The 17,819-nt window shown below is 35.2% G+C and overlaps 1 non-coding gene across 1 annotated transcript; it reads right to left on the bottom strand.

The window, feature by feature from the left end:
- Nucleotides 1–3,281: 3,281 nt before the first annotated feature.
- On the bottom strand, nucleotides 3,282–3,388 carry LOC127116592 (small nucleolar RNA R71). Its single transcript, XR_007801410.1, has one exon. It is a non-coding gene; the product is annotated as a small nucleolar RNA R71 (small nucleolar RNA).
- Between the last annotated feature and the right edge of the window lie 14,431 nt (nucleotides 3,389–17,819).

Genomic DNA, 17,819 nt, shown 5'->3' with positions numbered 1-17,819 from the left:
AGGATTGACAATGCACACATAAATGTTTCTTGATGCCTTAGTTGGGGGTGCATTGAGAGAAAAGATTGATGAAAAAGTTAAGATACTCATTGAAAATATGTGTCAAAACGAGTATCGCTCGAGTGCGTGAGTTGTGAATGGAAAAGGTTTGTTAGTTGTTGACACAGAAATTGCATGACTAACCCAACTAGAGGCTCTCACTAAACATTTAGCCGCTTCTTAGTTGACCCAGACTAATGTGAGCCAGATCCAAACTCGGAGATGTAATTTAGGTGGAGGTGAGCATTTAAATGGTATTTGTGTCCCAAACATGGAGAGTGCATAAGCTCGGTATGCAAACTTCCAAAGAAACAATTCATACCCTAATACATATAACCTGTGTGGAAGGAGAACCCTAATTTCAAGTGGAGAAAAAATAATTAAACCTTGAATGTTGGTCAAGGTGCACCTCAAGAATCTCAAGCGCCTCAACAAAAATCGTGTGTGTTGGAGGAAACTCTCAAGTGGTTCATGCTTTCTTACCAAAAGAGTTTTCTAAAAGTAAGTCAGACGCAACAATATATGATGCAAAGTTCACTGGCCATAAACAATAACATACAGGCCTCCATAAAGAATTTATAGGAACAAATTGGGCGGTTTTCTAAGCAAATAATGGCCCAGGCTAATCCGGGAGGGGGATTAAATGGTAACACTATGGATTACTCGAAAAATGAAAATTGTAGTGCTATTGGATTGAGAAGTATAATGGTTAGTACACCCTCACAAGTTAGTAGGGAGAATAAAAATAATAAATATGAGAAGAAAGAGAGTGAAAAGAAATTGGTTGTAGAAGGTAATGTTGAGAATAAGAAAAATGAGGGAGAAAAAAGTGAGATTAAGAGTAATGATGAGGTTAATGGTTGGACTCTTGACCAATTTATAGATAAGAACTCACCATGGAGAAGGACCAAGAAATAAATTATTAATGGTCATAAGCCTATGCTCCCTGATTATATCAAAGCACCCTACCCTTTATTGAAAAATAAACATGAGAAGAAAATGAAGAAGAAGAGCAGTTCAAAAATTTCAAGAGATGTTGCAAAATATTCAAGTCAACATTCCCTTCTGTGAAGCCATGGACCAAACTTTGATGTATGCTAAGTTTATGAAATATTTACTCGCTGGAAAAAAACATCTGAGAGATAATAAAAATATCGTTTTGGCAGAGGAGTGTAGTCATATCATTAAAAGGAAGCTTCAACGTAAACTTATCGGTCTTGGTAGTTTCATCATCCCTTGTTTTATTGGGCCTGTAAAATTTGGCCAAGCTCTTTGTGATTTGGGGATAAGCATTAATCTAATGTCGTTCTCAATGATGAGGAGGTTGGGTTATGGAGAGCCTAAGTCTGTCCATTTGACTCTCACATTAGTTGACTGGCCGATAACGCATCCCAATGGAATCTTCTAGGAAGTATTAGTTAAGGTGGAATGCATTATTTTTCCTATCAACTTTATAATTTTAGACATGCCTGAGGACGTTGAAACCCCATTTATTCTTTGAAATTCCTTGCAACAGGAAGGGATTTGATTGATTTGGAGGTGCGCGAGTTAGCATTAAGGTTCAACAAAGGGTGAAGAAAAGGACTTGGTGTGAAAATTGATGAAAAAGAGCAACAAAATCACATTAAACCCCCTAGAATCAACGCGCCCACGTTTTTTCCATTACAACGCAACGCGTCCGCATTGCTCCTTAGAGTGTTTGCTCTAGGACACTTTCCTAACACGATTTTTGGGGCTTTAAAAGGAAAAAAATGGAGAACAAAAAGGGGTTTGATTTCCTAGAGAAAAAGTGACAGATTTGGGTGATTTTAGAGCTTCTGGGGGCCATTTGAGTCATTAGAGTGCTATTTATTTGGTGATTCTTTATGATCTTCGAGTCTAAGCTTATGGTATTGATTAATTTCAACATGAGTAGCTAGATTTCTCTTAGGTTAGGTCTTTTTTTATGATGAACTTATTTGTATTTTGATTGGGACATATGATTAGATGACGTTAATGTAATTGTCTTGACTCTATATTATTGTTTAGTTATATATAGTGTTCATTTCATATTCTTTACTGGCCCTAGGACTATTTATCTGAACTACTATAAAAGTTGAATTCGCTAATTTACTAGGGATATTATAATAAGGAATTGTGACTTAGGGATTAACGCGCTATGTTGCCTAGTCTGACAGTACAGTTGGCCTGAGGGGTCGGGGAATTAATGCCTAGACTAGTGAGTTGAATGCCAAGGGATTAGGGGTAGTGGTTGAGTTAGTCCACGGTGTAACTCTATAGTCATTACATGTCAATTAACGCGTATTTCATCAATCAAGTAGAAATAGGGGATTTTGATAATAAGACCTGATTTCCTCTATCATCAATGTTATTAGTACTTATCTCTTGTGTTTTCGACCAAACAACTTGAAAAATTCCATGTTTAGTGTTTTTATTTATATCACACAATGTACCTTGTTCTAAATTCGCAGACGTTTTATAGATAACTTTATTATATTACTTTGATTATAATGCTAGTACCCTTGCTTGCAAATTGTCATCAAGTTTTTGGTGTTGTTGTTGAGGGATTATTGATATTTTCAACAAGGCATAGTGTGTGACTTGTTTTGTTTTAGTTTTTTTATTTTAATTTCTTGTATTTTATCATTAATTATTCTGTTAATTTGTGTTTTATAGTTGTGATTTTTGTTTTTATCTTGTTCTGTGTTGAACAATGCTATTAAGGTAGTATTTTCTGTGTTTATGTGAGGTTCGAGTTCAACGCTTGTACCGTTGGATTTAGAGCTAAAAAGAACCGCGTGAGCACTTTGTAAAGCAAAGATCGAAGCCTTGTTAGCATCCGAGCAACAAAAAGAGTAACTTGAAATGGCAAATCCACCGCGCCAGATATTGGGGGATTACTGTAGACTGATTGATGTTGGTTAAATCTTACTAGGATTCCAACCAACGAATCCAGTGAGTTTTTATATTAAGAATTTTGTGATACAGGGCTTGTGAGAAAGCTGTTTGACGAGAAGGCCATTTATGACACATAGGAGCATCTTGCTAAGTTTTATGAGACCTGTTACATGTGCAAACCAACAAATGCAACTGATGACCAAATGAAATTGTGTCTGTTTGGATTTTCATTAATTGGTATAGCAAAGGATTGGTTGCAGTGTCTTCCCAATTGGACGATCCAAACATGGAAGTAGTTAGAAGATAAGTTCATAGATTTATATTGTTAGAGTGCATAGTTTGTCGAAATAAAATCTGCAATTTCAAATTTTAGACAATAGGATAGTGAATCCTTGTCGGATGCATGAGAGAGATTCAAGTTGTTAATTTGTAAGTGTCCAAACTATAACATGAGTTCGATGGAACAGATGAAGCACTTTATAATAGTATTGACAATGCACGCATAAATGTTTCTTGATGCCTTAGCTAGGGGTGCATTGAGAGAAAATACTGATGAAGAAGTTAAGATACTCATTGAAAATATGTGTCAAAATGAGTATCGCTCGAGTGCGTGAGTTGTGAATGGAAAAGGTGTGTTAGTTATTGACACGGAAATTGCATGACTAACCCAACTAGAGTCTCTCACCAAACAATTGGCCACTTCTTAGTTGATCCAAGATAATGTGAGCCAGATCCAAACTCGGAGATGTAATTTCTATGGAGGTGAGCATTTAAATGGTAATTGTGTCCCAGACGTGGAGAGTGCATAAGCTCAGTATGCAAACTTCAAATAAATAATCTGTACTCTAACACATATAACCCGGGTAGAAGGAGCACCCTAAATTCAAGTGGAGAAACAATAATTAAACCTTGAATGTTGGTCAAGGTGCACCTCAAGAATCTCAAGCACCTCAACAAAAATTGTGTGTGTTGGAGGAAACTCTAAAGTGGTTCATGCTTTCTACCCAAAAGAGTTTTTTAAAAGTAAGTCAGGAGCAACAATAGATGATCCAAATTTAATTGGCCACAAACAAGAACATAGAGTCCGCCATAAAGAATTTAGAGGCACAAATTGGGACGTTTTCTAAGCAAATAATGGCTCAGGCTAATTCGGGAGAGGGAATAAATGGTAACACTATGGATATATTGAAAAATGAAAATTATATAGTTATTGGGTTAAGAAGTATAGTGGTTGGTACACCCAAACAAGTTAGTAGGGAGAGGAAAAATAATGAAGATGAGAAGAAAGAGAGTGAAAAGAAAGTGGTTTTAGAAGGTAATGTTGAGAATAAGAAAAATGAGGGAGAAAAAAGTGAGATTGAGAGTAATGATGAGGTTAAGGGTTGGACTCTTGACCAATTTATAGATAAGAACTCACCATGGAGGAGGACCACGAAACAAATTCTTAATGATCATAACCATATGCTCCCCGATTATATCAAAGCACCCTACCCTTTCTTGAAAAAGAAACCTGAGAAGAAAGATGAAAAAGAAGATTAGTTCAAAAATTTCAAGAGATGTTGCAAAATATTCAAGTCAACATCCCCTTATGTGAAGTCATGGACCAAATTTTGATGTATGCTAAGTTTATAAAAGATTTACTCGCTAGAAAAAGACGTATGAGAGATAATGAAAATGTCATTTTGGCAGAGGAGTGTAGTCATATTATTCAAAGGAAGCTTCAACGTAAACTTATCGATCTTGGTAGGTTCACTACCCCTTATTTTATTGGGCCTATAAAATTCGGCCAAGCTCTTTGTGATTTGGGGGTAAGCATTAATCTAATGTCACTCTCAATGATGAGGAGGTTAGATTGTGGAAAGCCTAAGTCTACCCATTTTACTCTCACATTAGATGACCGACCTATAACGCATCCTAATGGAATCTTCGAGGAAGTATTAATTTTGGACATGCCTGAGGACATTGAAATCCCATTGATTCTTTTAAATTCCTGGCAACGTGAAGGGATTTGATTGACGTGGAGTTGGGAGAGTTAGCACTGAGGTTCAATAAAGGGTGATGAAAAGGACTTAGTGTGAAGAAAATGTCTTAGTGTGAAAATTGGTGAAAAAAAAGAACAAAATCATGTTGAAGCCACTAGAATAAACGCACCTGCATTTTTTCCATGACCACACAACACGCCCGCGTTTTTTCTTAGAGCGACTGCTCTAGGATGCTTTCCTAACACGATTTTTGGGGCTTTAAAAGGAAAAAGTGGAGAATAAAAAGTGGTTCAATTTCCTAGAGAAAAAGTGACAGATTTAGGTGGTTTTGGAGCTTGTGGAGACCATTTGAGCCATTAGAGTGCACTTTCTTTAGCGACTCTTTATGATCTTCGAGTCTAAACTTATGGTATTGATTAATTTCAACATGAGTAGCTAGATTCATCTTAGGTTAGGTATTATTTGATTATGAACCTATTTTTATTTTGGTTGGGACATATGATCAGATGATGTTAATGTAATTGTCTTGACTCTATGTTATTATTCAGTTATAGATAGTGTTCATTGCCTATTTTTGTTACTAAATTCAATTTGATTTTAATAAGTAGTGTTTACTGGCCTGGGGAATATTTATCTGAACTACTATAAATGTTAAATTCGCTAACTTACTAGGGATAGGATAATTAGGAATTGTTACTTAGGGATTAACGTGTTATGTTGCCTAGTCTGACAGTACAATATTGCCTAGTGAAAAGGACTTAGTGTGAAGAAAATGTCTTAGTGTGAAAATTGGTGAAAAAAAGGAACAAAATCATGTTGAAGCCACTAGAATCAACACGCCCACGTTTTTTCCATGACCACACAGCACGCCCGTGTTTCTTCTTAGAGTGGTTGCTCTAGGATGCTTTCCTAACATGATTTTTGGGGATTTAAAAGGAAAAAAGTGGAGAATAAAAAGTGGTTCGATTTCCTAGAGAAAAGGTGAAAGATTTAGGTGGTTTTGGAGCTTGTGGAGACCATTTGAGCCATTAGAGTGCACTTTCTTTAGCGACTCTTTATGATCTTCGAGTCTAAACTTATGGTATTGATTAATTTCAACATGAGTAGCTAGATTCATCTTATGTTAGGTATTATTTGATTATGAACCTATTTTTATTTTGATTGGGACATATGATCAGATGACGTTAATGTAATTGTCTTGACTCTATGTTATTATTCAGTTATAGATAGTGTTCATTGCCTATTTTTGTTACTAAGTTCAATTTGATTTTAATAAGTAGTGTTTACTGGCCCTAGGACTATTTATCTAAACTACTATAAATGTTGAATTCGCTAACTTACTAAGGATAGGATAATTAGGAATTGTTACTTAGGAATTAACGTGCTATGTTGCCTAATCTGACAGTACAATTGGCCCGAGGGATCGGGGAATTGACGCCTAGCCTAGTGAGTTGCATGCCAAAGGATTAATTATAGTGGTTGAGTTAGTCCACCATGTAACTCTATAGTCATTGCATGTCTGGTAACACACATTTCATCAATAAAGTAAAAATAGGGGATTTTGATAATAAGACCTGACTGTGGAGACGCATATCATCATTGTTATTAAAACGCATCTCTTGTTTTTTCGACCAAACATCCCAGATTAGTGTTTTTATTTACATTGCACAAAGTACCTTGTTTTAAATTCGTAATCACTGTGGAGACAAATTTATTTTATTACTTCGATTACAATGCTAGTACACTTGCTAGCAAATTGTCATCAGACAACACCAAAGGATGATAAATAGAGGCTTCCAAGATGAAATAAGGGAGATGTTGGTGGTTTACATGGATGATATGAGCTTGAAATCCAATGATGAGGGTCTACACGACTAGCCTCTTGATAGAGTGTTATGGAGACTCCAACAGTATAATACGGGGTTCAACCTAAATAATTGTATTATGCTTCACACATGGAAGCCATTGAAGAACAGTAAGAAAGCTTAAAGTGAAGAGGAAGAAGATGAAGAGCAAAACTATATTCTCTTATTCATTGAATGGATATTACCACAATTATATAGTTGGAAGAGATTGTAACTAACTGCATAACAGAAAGTATAACAAACTGAATGGAAATTGTAACTAACTGTAAAACTACTTTAATTGTTTCTGTTTTCTTCATCTATTAGCCCCCCACAAGTTGAACCTTGGTAGATGTTGATTAAGTTCAACTTGGCTTTGAGGAAATGAAATGGTTTGGGTAGGAGAGGTTTAGTGAAGAAATCATCAAGTTGATTGTTGGAAGACACGGGAATAAGTTTCATTATGCCTGCTGAAAATTTCTCGCGTACAATGTGACAATCAATGTCAAGATGTTTTGTACGTTCATGGAAAACAGGGTTAGCAGCTATGTGGAGTGCGCTTTGACTGTCACAAAAGAGAACTGGGACTTGAGAGCATGTAATGTTCATGTCACGAAGCAAGTACAAAAGCCATTGGAGTTCACACGCGGCTGCAGCTAAAGCACGATACTCTGCATCTGAAGAGGAACGAGAGACAGTAGTTTGTTTCTTTGTTCTCCATGAAATAAGGGAGCTGCCCAAATAGAAACATGATCCGAAAACGGATTTACGTGTGTCTACACAACCAGCCCAGTCAGCATCTGAAAAACCTGTTACTTGTAGTGGTGAACTTCGTGGAAAAAATAAGCCTTGGCCTGGACATTGTTTGAGATATCGCAAAACTCTACAAGCAGCAGTATAATGTTGAGTAGAAGGTTTGGAAAGATATTGACTGAGTTGTTGTGTGATAAACGTGATATATGGGCGAGTAGTATTGAGGTAGATTAGTCTGCCAATGAGTCGTCTATAAGATGGAATATCGTGATAAGCAGGGCTATGATCTTGGCAAAGCTTAAGTGATGGATCAGATGGTGTGCTTGCTGGTTTGGAGCCAATAAAACCTGAATCATTGAGAAGATCAAGACAGTATTTTCTTTGGCAAATGGAGATACCACGTTTTGAGTGAGCTACTTCTAAAACCAAAAAGTATTTGAGGATGCCCAAGTCCTTGATCTTGAAGAGCTGATGAAGAATATCTTTCATAGTTTGAAACTCTTGTAAAGAGTTACCTGCTAAAATAACATCATCAATATAAACAAGTAAAATTGTAAAGGTGGATGATGTTTGTTTAACAAATAGTGAGTGATCAGAAGGTGCTTGAGAGTAGCCATGAGCAGTGAGGATTGAAGTCAATTTTTCAAACCACTGTTTGCTTGCCTGCTTTAGTCCATAAAGGGACTTAATGAGTTTGCAGACCTAGTTAGGTTTAGAACTTTGGACACCTGGTGGGATCAACATGTAAACATCTTCATTCAGATCACCATGAAGAAATGTGTTATTGACATCGAGTTGGTGAAGATGCCAGTTATGGATTGAAGCTAAAGCTAGAACCAATCAAACTGTGGTGAGCTTTGCAACAGGTGAGAAAGTATCTAAGTAATCAAGTCCTTCAATCTGGTTGTATCCTTTAGCAACATGACGAGCTTTAAACCTTTCTATGGTTCCATCAAATTTATGCTTAATCTTGTAAACCCAACGACAACCAATAGGTTTAACATGGGGTGGAAGATCCACAATTTTCCAAGTTCCAGTTTGCTCAAGTGCAGCAAGTTCAACTTTCATGGCTTGATTCCAACATTCAAATTTGCTAGCCTCAGAGTATGTTTTAGGTTCAAGATTAGTAGTAAGGGAAAGGGTGAAACGATAATGAGTAGGAGACAAGTTATGATATGAAATGAAATTGGAAAGAGAGTTAGGATTACCTGAAGATGATTGGCATTGTGGATCAGTGAAGGTTGTACAGACATAATCTTTCAAAAATGATGGTAATGTTCTAACTCTTGTAGAGGCACGAATGGAATGTTGTGTATTAGAGGTGGGTGGATTAGAATTGGCCAGGGAGCTGGAAGGTGGATTTGAGTCAGTTGTTGTGGGTGTAGATAAAGTTGTGGTAGCTGGAAGGTTGAGTTGGTTAATGGGAAGATCATTTTGAGAAGAATGATGTATGTCATGACAGAGGTTTGGATTGGGAACTGAAGTGCTATAATATTCCCAAGGAGGTGTGGTAGATGAAGATTGTTTTTGGTAAGGTAAGATATGTTCATGTTAAGTGACATTTCTTGAAATAAAAATGTTGAATGAATTTAGATCAAGTAAAATAGAGCCTTTATATCCAACAACATATCCAAGGAACAATGATTTTCTAGCTCTTGTATCTAATTTAGTTCTTTGATTGGACAAGGTAGATGCATAGCATAAAGATCCAAAAACTTTAAGTTGGTTAATGTATGGTGGTTTATTATGCAGTATGTGATAAGGGGATTGGTTGTTGAGTAGAGGAGTGTTAACTCTATTTATAATGAAGGCTCCATAGCTAATAGCATAGGACCAGTAGGATTTAGGTAAATTTGAATGGTACAATAAGGCTCTACCTACATTAAGCAAGTGTTGATGCTTCCTTTCAACTCTTGCATTTTGTTGAGGGGACTCAACACAGGATCTTTGATGGATAATACCCTTTGAGGCATAGAATTGAGTTAAGAGAAATTCAGGTCCATTGTCAGACCTGATGAACTTAGGACATGTATGGAACTGATTTTCTATGAGAGCAACAAATTGTTGAACATGTGCAGAAACTTCAGATTTGTTTTTAAGCAGTATGATCCAAGTAAATCTACTGTGATTATCAACTGCTGTCAAAAAATATTTGTGATGATGGATAGAATTTGTGGAGATAGGACCCCAGATATTAAAATGCAACAATTCAAAATTTTGAGAAGCTTTAGAATGACTCAAAGTGTAAGTTAGTTTCTTATGTCTAGCATAGTGACACACATCACAAACAGCTTTACTGTCATTGAAAATATCAGGATACATTTGAGCCATTTTGGAAAGTCTATCATGTGATAAATGGCCCAATCTAAAATGCCACAAAGCTTGTTTAGGGATCATTTTACAATTATTGGGAATTGAGGTTTCTACATGAGGTTTGGATGAGGAAATACTTGAAATACTAGTTTCTGCAGGAATGGAATCAATATATGTCCTGAGTCTGTACAACCATTCCACTTGATTAGCCGAACCAATCATCTTTTTCGTTTTCACATCCTGAATAAAATAATCATTAGCAGAAAAAATGAATTTGCAATTAGTGGACTGACAGAGTTTGGAAACAGACACAAGGTTTAAGGAAAAATCAGGTGTGTATAACACATTATTAATCTGCAAGTGAGAGGAAAATTGGATTGTTCCTGCATGTTTAGCTAGAACAACAGATCCATTAGGTAGACAAACACTGATAGGTTGGATTTTGTGGTAACAACTAAACAATTTAAGAGATGAGCAAACATGATCATTGGCACCAGAATCTAAAATCCAAAAATCGGGTTTTATGTAAGTGGAGCATGAAACTGTAGAAACAAAAAATTTACCTGAGTTCTCATTTGGTGTATGACTAAAATGAGTGGAAATATGGTTGGCACTTGGATTTGGGGTAGGGTTGGAAGGCAGCAAATTTGTTTGTTGTAACAAACCAATCAATTGGGAATATTGTTCTTGAGTGATGCTGGCACTTGAATTATTGAGAGAACCTTTTGTTCCAGTGTTCATCATATTGTTTGTATCAGCAGCATTAGAAGCATTTGCTGATGTTTGCTTTTTGGTAAAATTGGGAGGAAATCCATGTTTGCGATAACACACATCAATTGTATGGCCAGTCCTGTGACAAAAAGTGCATACTCTACCATCTTTCTTATTGTTAGATGCTCCACCATAAGAGTTGGAAGATTTACCAGCAAACTTCCTTGAATCATATGCATTAACAATTCTATTTGCTTCATCAATAGCGGAATTAGAATCAGGTTGACTCAACACAGAAATATTGTTACTCTCTTCTTGAACAACCATAGAATATACTTTGTTGATTGATGGTAGAGGATCAAGTAACAAAACCTGAGTTTTGATAACATAAATTTTTTCATTCAATCCTGTTAAGAATTGTATAATCTGATCTTCAAGACAAAATTATCGAGCACTACGCATAGCATCACATCTGCATTGTTGAGTACAAGTACAGCTAGGGATTGGTCTATGAGAATTCAATTCTTCCCATAAACTACGAAGCTCAGTGAAATAATCAAGAACATATTTGTTTCCTTGTTTGAGATTGTTAATCTCAGCACGCAAATTAGACACGCGAATTCTATCAGTTTTAGCAAATACTTCTTTGAGATCAATCCAAACGTCAAGAGCATTTTCCAAGAAAATAATGGTTTGTGCGATAGTAGGACTTACAGAGTTGAGAATCCATGAATGAACAAGGCAATTGCATCGTTCCCACGCAAATCGATTAAGATTGTTGATACTTGGAACACGAATGGATCCGTTGATGAACGCAAGCTTGTTCTTAGCTCCAAGAGCTCTTTCCATGGATCTTGACCACGAGATGTAATTCGAACCATTCAATTGAGGTTGAATACTAACAGATTTGGGACCTTCGCTAGGATGAACATAGTAAACCGAATCAACATCACAATTTGTGATTCGATTTGCGGTAGGATCAATACGCGGAGGCATGATGAAATCAAAAGAAGGATCGCACAAGTAGAAGCTTAAAATGAATGGTGCAAAAGTGTGGAAAGAGGATCGAAGACGATGATACCATATTATGCTTCACACATGGAAGCCATTGAAGAACAGTAAGAAAGCTTAAAGTGAAGAGGAAGAAGATGAAAAGCAGAACTATATTCTCTTATTCATTGAATGGAGATTACCACAATTATATAGTTGGAAGAGATTGTAACTAACTGCATAACAGAAAGTATAATAAACTGAATGGAAATTGTAACTAATTGTAAAACTACTTTAACTGTTTCTGTTTTCTTCATCTATTAAAGTGCACCTTAGGGGTTCAAGCAAGCAAGTTTTTAGAAATCTACTTGACGAAAAGAGGGATTAAGTCTACTCCTAACAAGTGTGAAACAATCAACAATATGAATATTCCATCTACCAAGAAAGAGGTTATGAAGCTCAATGGGATACTAACGGCTCAAAACCGGTTCATCTCGAAATTTACTCAACATATGTTACCGGTTTACAGGTTAGTAAGGAAAAAGGTGTAATTCTAGTGGACCCTGTATGCGGCAGGTCTTCTCCCTAAAGACTATTTTATCCACTCTATCAGTCTTTACGATGCTGACCAACGAGGAAATATTATATCTCTACATCGTTTTATTCGAGGAAGCTATCACTATCGTACTATCAGGGAGCCTGATTCTTAACAAAGTTCGGTATACTTCATTTCTAAAGCCTTGGCCGTACCAAAGATGCATTACCAGAAGATCAAAAGGGAGACTATAACATTGTTGGTCCCCTCTAGGAAGCTATAGAGGTATTTCTTAGCATACTCTATAATTTTTAAAACTGACTTACCCTTGAAACAAGTGTTACATTGTTCATATCTTGATGGTCTGCTAATGAAGTGGTCCATCGAGTTATTTGAGTTTCATGTTTCCTACAAATCAAGAAAAGCCTTAAAAGCATAGTTATTCACCGAATTCATCAGACCATGTTTATAGATAGATCGTCTAATAGCCGAGGAAGTGAGGTCGGCCTGATTTTAGAGAATGAAGTCGTCTTGATGATCAGGGTCTCTCTTCATTTTGAATTTTAGTCTATCAATAACAGATCGAGTATGAGGCAGTTATCTTAGAGCTTACTCTAGCGGGGGAAATTGGGCCATAAAATGTTAAGTTAAGAATATATTCCCAATTGGTAATCTTTTAAGTAAGGGGAGAGTCCTAGGCTAGAGACTCGTTGTTGCAACTGTGACACCCTAAAACCCAAATTCTTCTTTTTTATATATATAAAATATGATTTTGTGGAATATTTATTTCATATAACAAACAGGGCATCACATCAACTCAAAATAACATAAACATATTTCATATATGAGTGCTTATTTAAACATTACTAAACATAATAATTTAAAAGTGAACCACAACCCTGATGTCACAATATTCGAGCCTTATCACAATCCTTGATCTATAATAGCAACAATCCTTACTGGAATCATTCGGAATTTGGGATTTTATTTTGGATTTTTAGAGACGAAAGGTTTCTTCAACGAAATCATTGGAATGATTAGGGCTTTCTCAGGATATGTGTGTTTTCTTCCTTTTTTCCATTCTCTATCTATTTCTTTTATTTTTCTCTTCCTTTCATAAAAATCAGCTTTTTATTTATCAACCTTGTTCCTTCACTTCCTTCCCATATTGTCCCATTAACTTTATTTTACAATTAAATATAAATAATTCATATTATTGATAATAATAATCCTCAATAATAACAACAACATTTATATTTTCTTTTAAAATAATAATGATAATAATAATAATAATAATAATAATAATAATAATTACAATACAAATCATGAAAGCACACTAAACTTGAAATAATAAAAATAAAAATAATATTCAAATAAATTTTAGGGTGTTACAACTCTCCTTCACTTATTGAATTTTCATCCTAAAAAATTTACCCAGAACGAACAAGTTTGGATACGACTCTTTCATCTGGCTTTCTAGCTCACAAGTTACCTCACCTTCAACAGTTCTACCCCTACACAACCTTAACCAAAGGAATTCCTCTTAAGTGTCTTACCTTTCGACGTTCAATTTGCAAGGGTAGTGTTTCATAAGTTAAGTTATCTCTTATTTGCACATCATCTGACTGAATCACATGCAAAAGACCAGGAATATACTTATGAAGTTGAGAGACGTGAAAGATACTTTTAAGAAATTGGTAGGAGACTTCATTAACTCTTTTAAGAATTTGATAAGTAGCAATAAAACAAGGAGTAAACTCTTGCGACTTCAATGTTCGCCTAACCCAAGTAACTGGAATGACTCTTAATAATACATGATCTCCTTCATGAAATTCAAGGGTTTTTCTTCGCTTATCATGGTAAATTTTATGCCTACTCTGTGACATCTTCATCTTTTCATGAATCATCTTAACCTTATTAGTAGTCCCCTAAACTACTTCGAGTCCTAACATGACGCTTTCACCAAACTCATACCATCACAATGGCAATCTACATATTTTGTCATATAATGCTTAAAAATGTGTCATCTCAATAATATAATGGAAACTATTATTATAGGTAAATTCAATCAGTGGTAAATAACTATCCCAACTACCTATTTGTTTTGAAACACACACTCTTAAGAGATCTGCCAAGGATTGGATAATCCTTTCCGTCTAACCCTCTTTATGCGGATGATATGCAGAAATCAACTTTAGCTTAGTTCCCAAATCTTTATGTAGGCTTTCCCAAAATCTCTATGTGAGTCTAGGATATTTATCTAAAACTATACTAGATAGAATCTCATGCAATCTCATTATTTGTCACACCCCAATTTTGTCCCTACCCTTTTTCATATCATCTGACTATGGGAATTTGAATTTCATCTGATGCTAAGATGAGAGGTTCTTATGTCATGGATTCATTCACCCATTCATTCATATATCATTTCTTGGTCTTTGGATCACATCTTTATGCAAAGAGGACCAATTTCAACCAAAAGTCAACCATCGGTCTAGCTGATCAATTTAATTGGTTCTTGAGAATCATGTTAAGACAAGTCATTGTATTCATCATATTACATCCATTCATGAACAAAAGTCAAAGTCAAGAATAAAAGGTTAACATTTGGCTTAAAAGAAGTTTTTCTTTCTAAGTTCGCCTCATTTCATTTCTTATTTCTCCACTTTAGTTTTTTTAGGTTTTAATCCAATTTGCATTTCATCTCATTTATCATTTGCATCTTGCATTCTTCTAAAATTTAACTTATAAAGTCAACAAAAATAGAATAAGGAACTTGCTTACACTTTTGGATGACATCACTTGAGAGAGGGAATAAATTATACCTTTACTTGGTTGGCTTTACATTATGAATCATGTATGTGCATTAGAATATTGCATCGCAAACAAACTTTAATTTCATTTCATTTTCATCATCTAATCATCAATCTAAAACAAAAACAATTAAAAAAAATAATATGTTAGAATTTGCACACGTTTGGATTAACTTGAATTTCAACATTGGCTTGCATCACATGAGTTACAATTCAATTATCCACGTGGTTTTTTATCATGGATAATTTTGCATCACCTTCTTTGCATGAACATCACTCTTCACAATGGATTATGTACAACAACATTCACATTATCACCATCATCATCATGAATTACCAACCAAGTGAAAATGTAAGAAAGTGACCAAGAAAGCAATTTGAAACCAAATGAATTTGAATTTCATTTTCAAGTTTGTTCCAAGTGACCACATGGTTCCTTCATATACAAGTCATCATCACTATTTCAAAATAAAACTAAGTAGAGTTGGAGCAATTAAAACTTAAATTTTATTTCAAATTTGGTTTACATTTCACATGGCTAGGGCTTTGTGACTACTTCAATCAATACATTATTTCCATAACATTTCATACAAGAGTGCAAACTTAGAAAAATAAATGTGATTTTGAAATAAAGTCGAATCTCTTTTTCATCCCGCAATTCATACTACATTCATCACTCCAAAATTCAAATAGCAATTAACAAAACAAAATGAAATTGAACACAAATGCATAATTAAAATCTGAATTTCATTAAAATTCGAACTGTAAGAGTTTGTTACATGAGAGAGACTAGAATTCAAACTTGCACACGACCTAAACAAATCATCACATGGTTTGTTCCCCACTCTCCACAAAATCAGCAACAAACTTGTAATTTTCCTCTCAAATTTCTACTTGGCACATGTGCTTACAACATAATTACACAAAACCACATAAACTCTCACCAAAATCTCACCTCCTCACATGAATTTCACTCTCATTTCACACACTCACATTAGCTTACGCACTCACTTATTTACCATAAATTTTGCCTATTTAAGCTCACAACAATCACTGGAATGAGGATCTAAATACACACATATTGAGAAAGCCATCAAATTCATACTACTGCTAAAAAAAATTCAGCACTTCATAACCTACAATCTCCCAATAAACCCTTCACTCAAAGCTCTTCCATAAGTTGTTAAAGCTTCATATTGAAGCTTTAATCTAGCTTGAGCTTGGCATTCTCAACCACTGCAAATTAGCAACTCAAAAACATTCATGCAAGAGATTTCAAAGAAGGATTAGAAGAAGAGATGGGATAAGAAGAATGAAAGATTGAATTAGAAAAGGAAAAAAATCATAGTACCTATTTTTATTGCTTCACTGAAAGCTTGAGTTCTTGCCAAAGATCTGATTTGGTATCTCTATGGCTTTTTTACACGTTTTTCTGTAGGATTAATGTTGTTGTATACTTGTTTGTCGTTTCCCCATGTTAATTTCACCTAATTGTGAGTGTTTTAGTTGATTTGACAGGGTTGGGTTTTTTAGGGTTCTTTAGTTTGATGTATGATTTGGTATGATTGATGTTTTATTTGTTGTTTCTAATACCATATTTGTGTTTATGAGACTAGATTAAGTAGGGTTTGTGTTCATGATTTTTGGATTTGAGGTTTTTTTAGCGAAATTTGGGTTGAGTCCTCAAGAACATTCATCATGTTCTTGAGGATATTCATCGTATTCATCTTAAAAGGGGTGTTTTGGATCCAATATGTAAAATAAAAGTGGATGGTTTAGTGTTAGAGGAGAGGTAGAAGGGAGAGAATGTTGATTGAAGAGAGATAAAGAGATGGGACAAATGAGAGGGATCTCACGCGATTTCCTCTTTTGTTGTGTGAGTGGTGCTTCACTAAGGCCACACGGTGCCTCCTCTGTCGTTCGATTGACTGACCCGATTTTGACTTAGGGACTCATATACATGAGTTTGATGGTTGCAATATTCAATATCAAAAGTAAGTATCTGTTTATCGTTTCCACATGGACTGATGCGATATTAAATGTCGTTCAACAGTTAATATAATTTAAGTGAAAAGTTGTCGACTTATTTGTTTGCATAAAATACGTAATATAAAAATGGTAAATGATAAGTGAAGTTTCAAATATGAGACAACTTACTAGGATTGGGGTTCACCCACCGATTATGCACATTTTCTTCTAATCAGTTATACGGAGATTAGTCTTTTAATCAATATTATCATGTATCGCTCGTCGACAGTGTTTATGTCTAAACCCCTGACGTGAATTCAACCGTATTGTTTAATCGATGATCTCTCAGTCTATTAAATAATGCAGTAGCATTAAGATTTAATACTCTTGTGAATGTTAAACCTAAATCTATGTCTAGAGTTTAACATCTAACAGATGATTATCGTAGATCGAGATTTGAAGAGTATTTCTCAATAACAATTTAAATTAATAAGTTAAACGAGTAAGCAAGGATAACATCAATACCAATAAATGCATAATTCATATATAACGCCATGATCATAATAAACACATACAGTACCAATGGATTACATCCAATCTCAACAAGAAATAGATTTAACTACTCATGGTAGCATTGATTACAAATGAGAAGAAAGAAAGATGGATGAGCATCAATGGTGACTTCTCGTTGATTGATGTGTTTCCAACTTGTGTTCTGCAAGTCTAATCTTCACTCTATCTCTTTATCTCTACTAATCTAATTCTCTCTAAAATTCTCCAAGTCTCCTTAAATGAAATGTTTATGAACTATATACAGTGGTCTTGTCATGTTGCTCTCGTCTGGCGAGTTGTTGTCTCGCCTGGAGAGCCACCTTTCTTTACTTTGAAGTATCTACCAACTCAGCATCTCAAATTCCCTTGTCTCGCTAGGCGAGCAAAAGGCTCTCCTTACGAGCTTCCTCGATGCAGCTTC

This window comes from Lathyrus oleraceus, chromosome 1 (genome assembly GCF_024323335.1).
Source record: "Lathyrus oleraceus cultivar Zhongwan6 chromosome 1, CAAS_Psat_ZW6_1.0, whole genome shotgun sequence".
Classification (NCBI taxonomy): Eukaryota; Viridiplantae; Streptophyta; class Magnoliopsida; order Fabales; family Fabaceae; genus Lathyrus; species Lathyrus oleraceus.
This window is presented reverse-complemented; position numbering and strand designations above follow the sequence as displayed.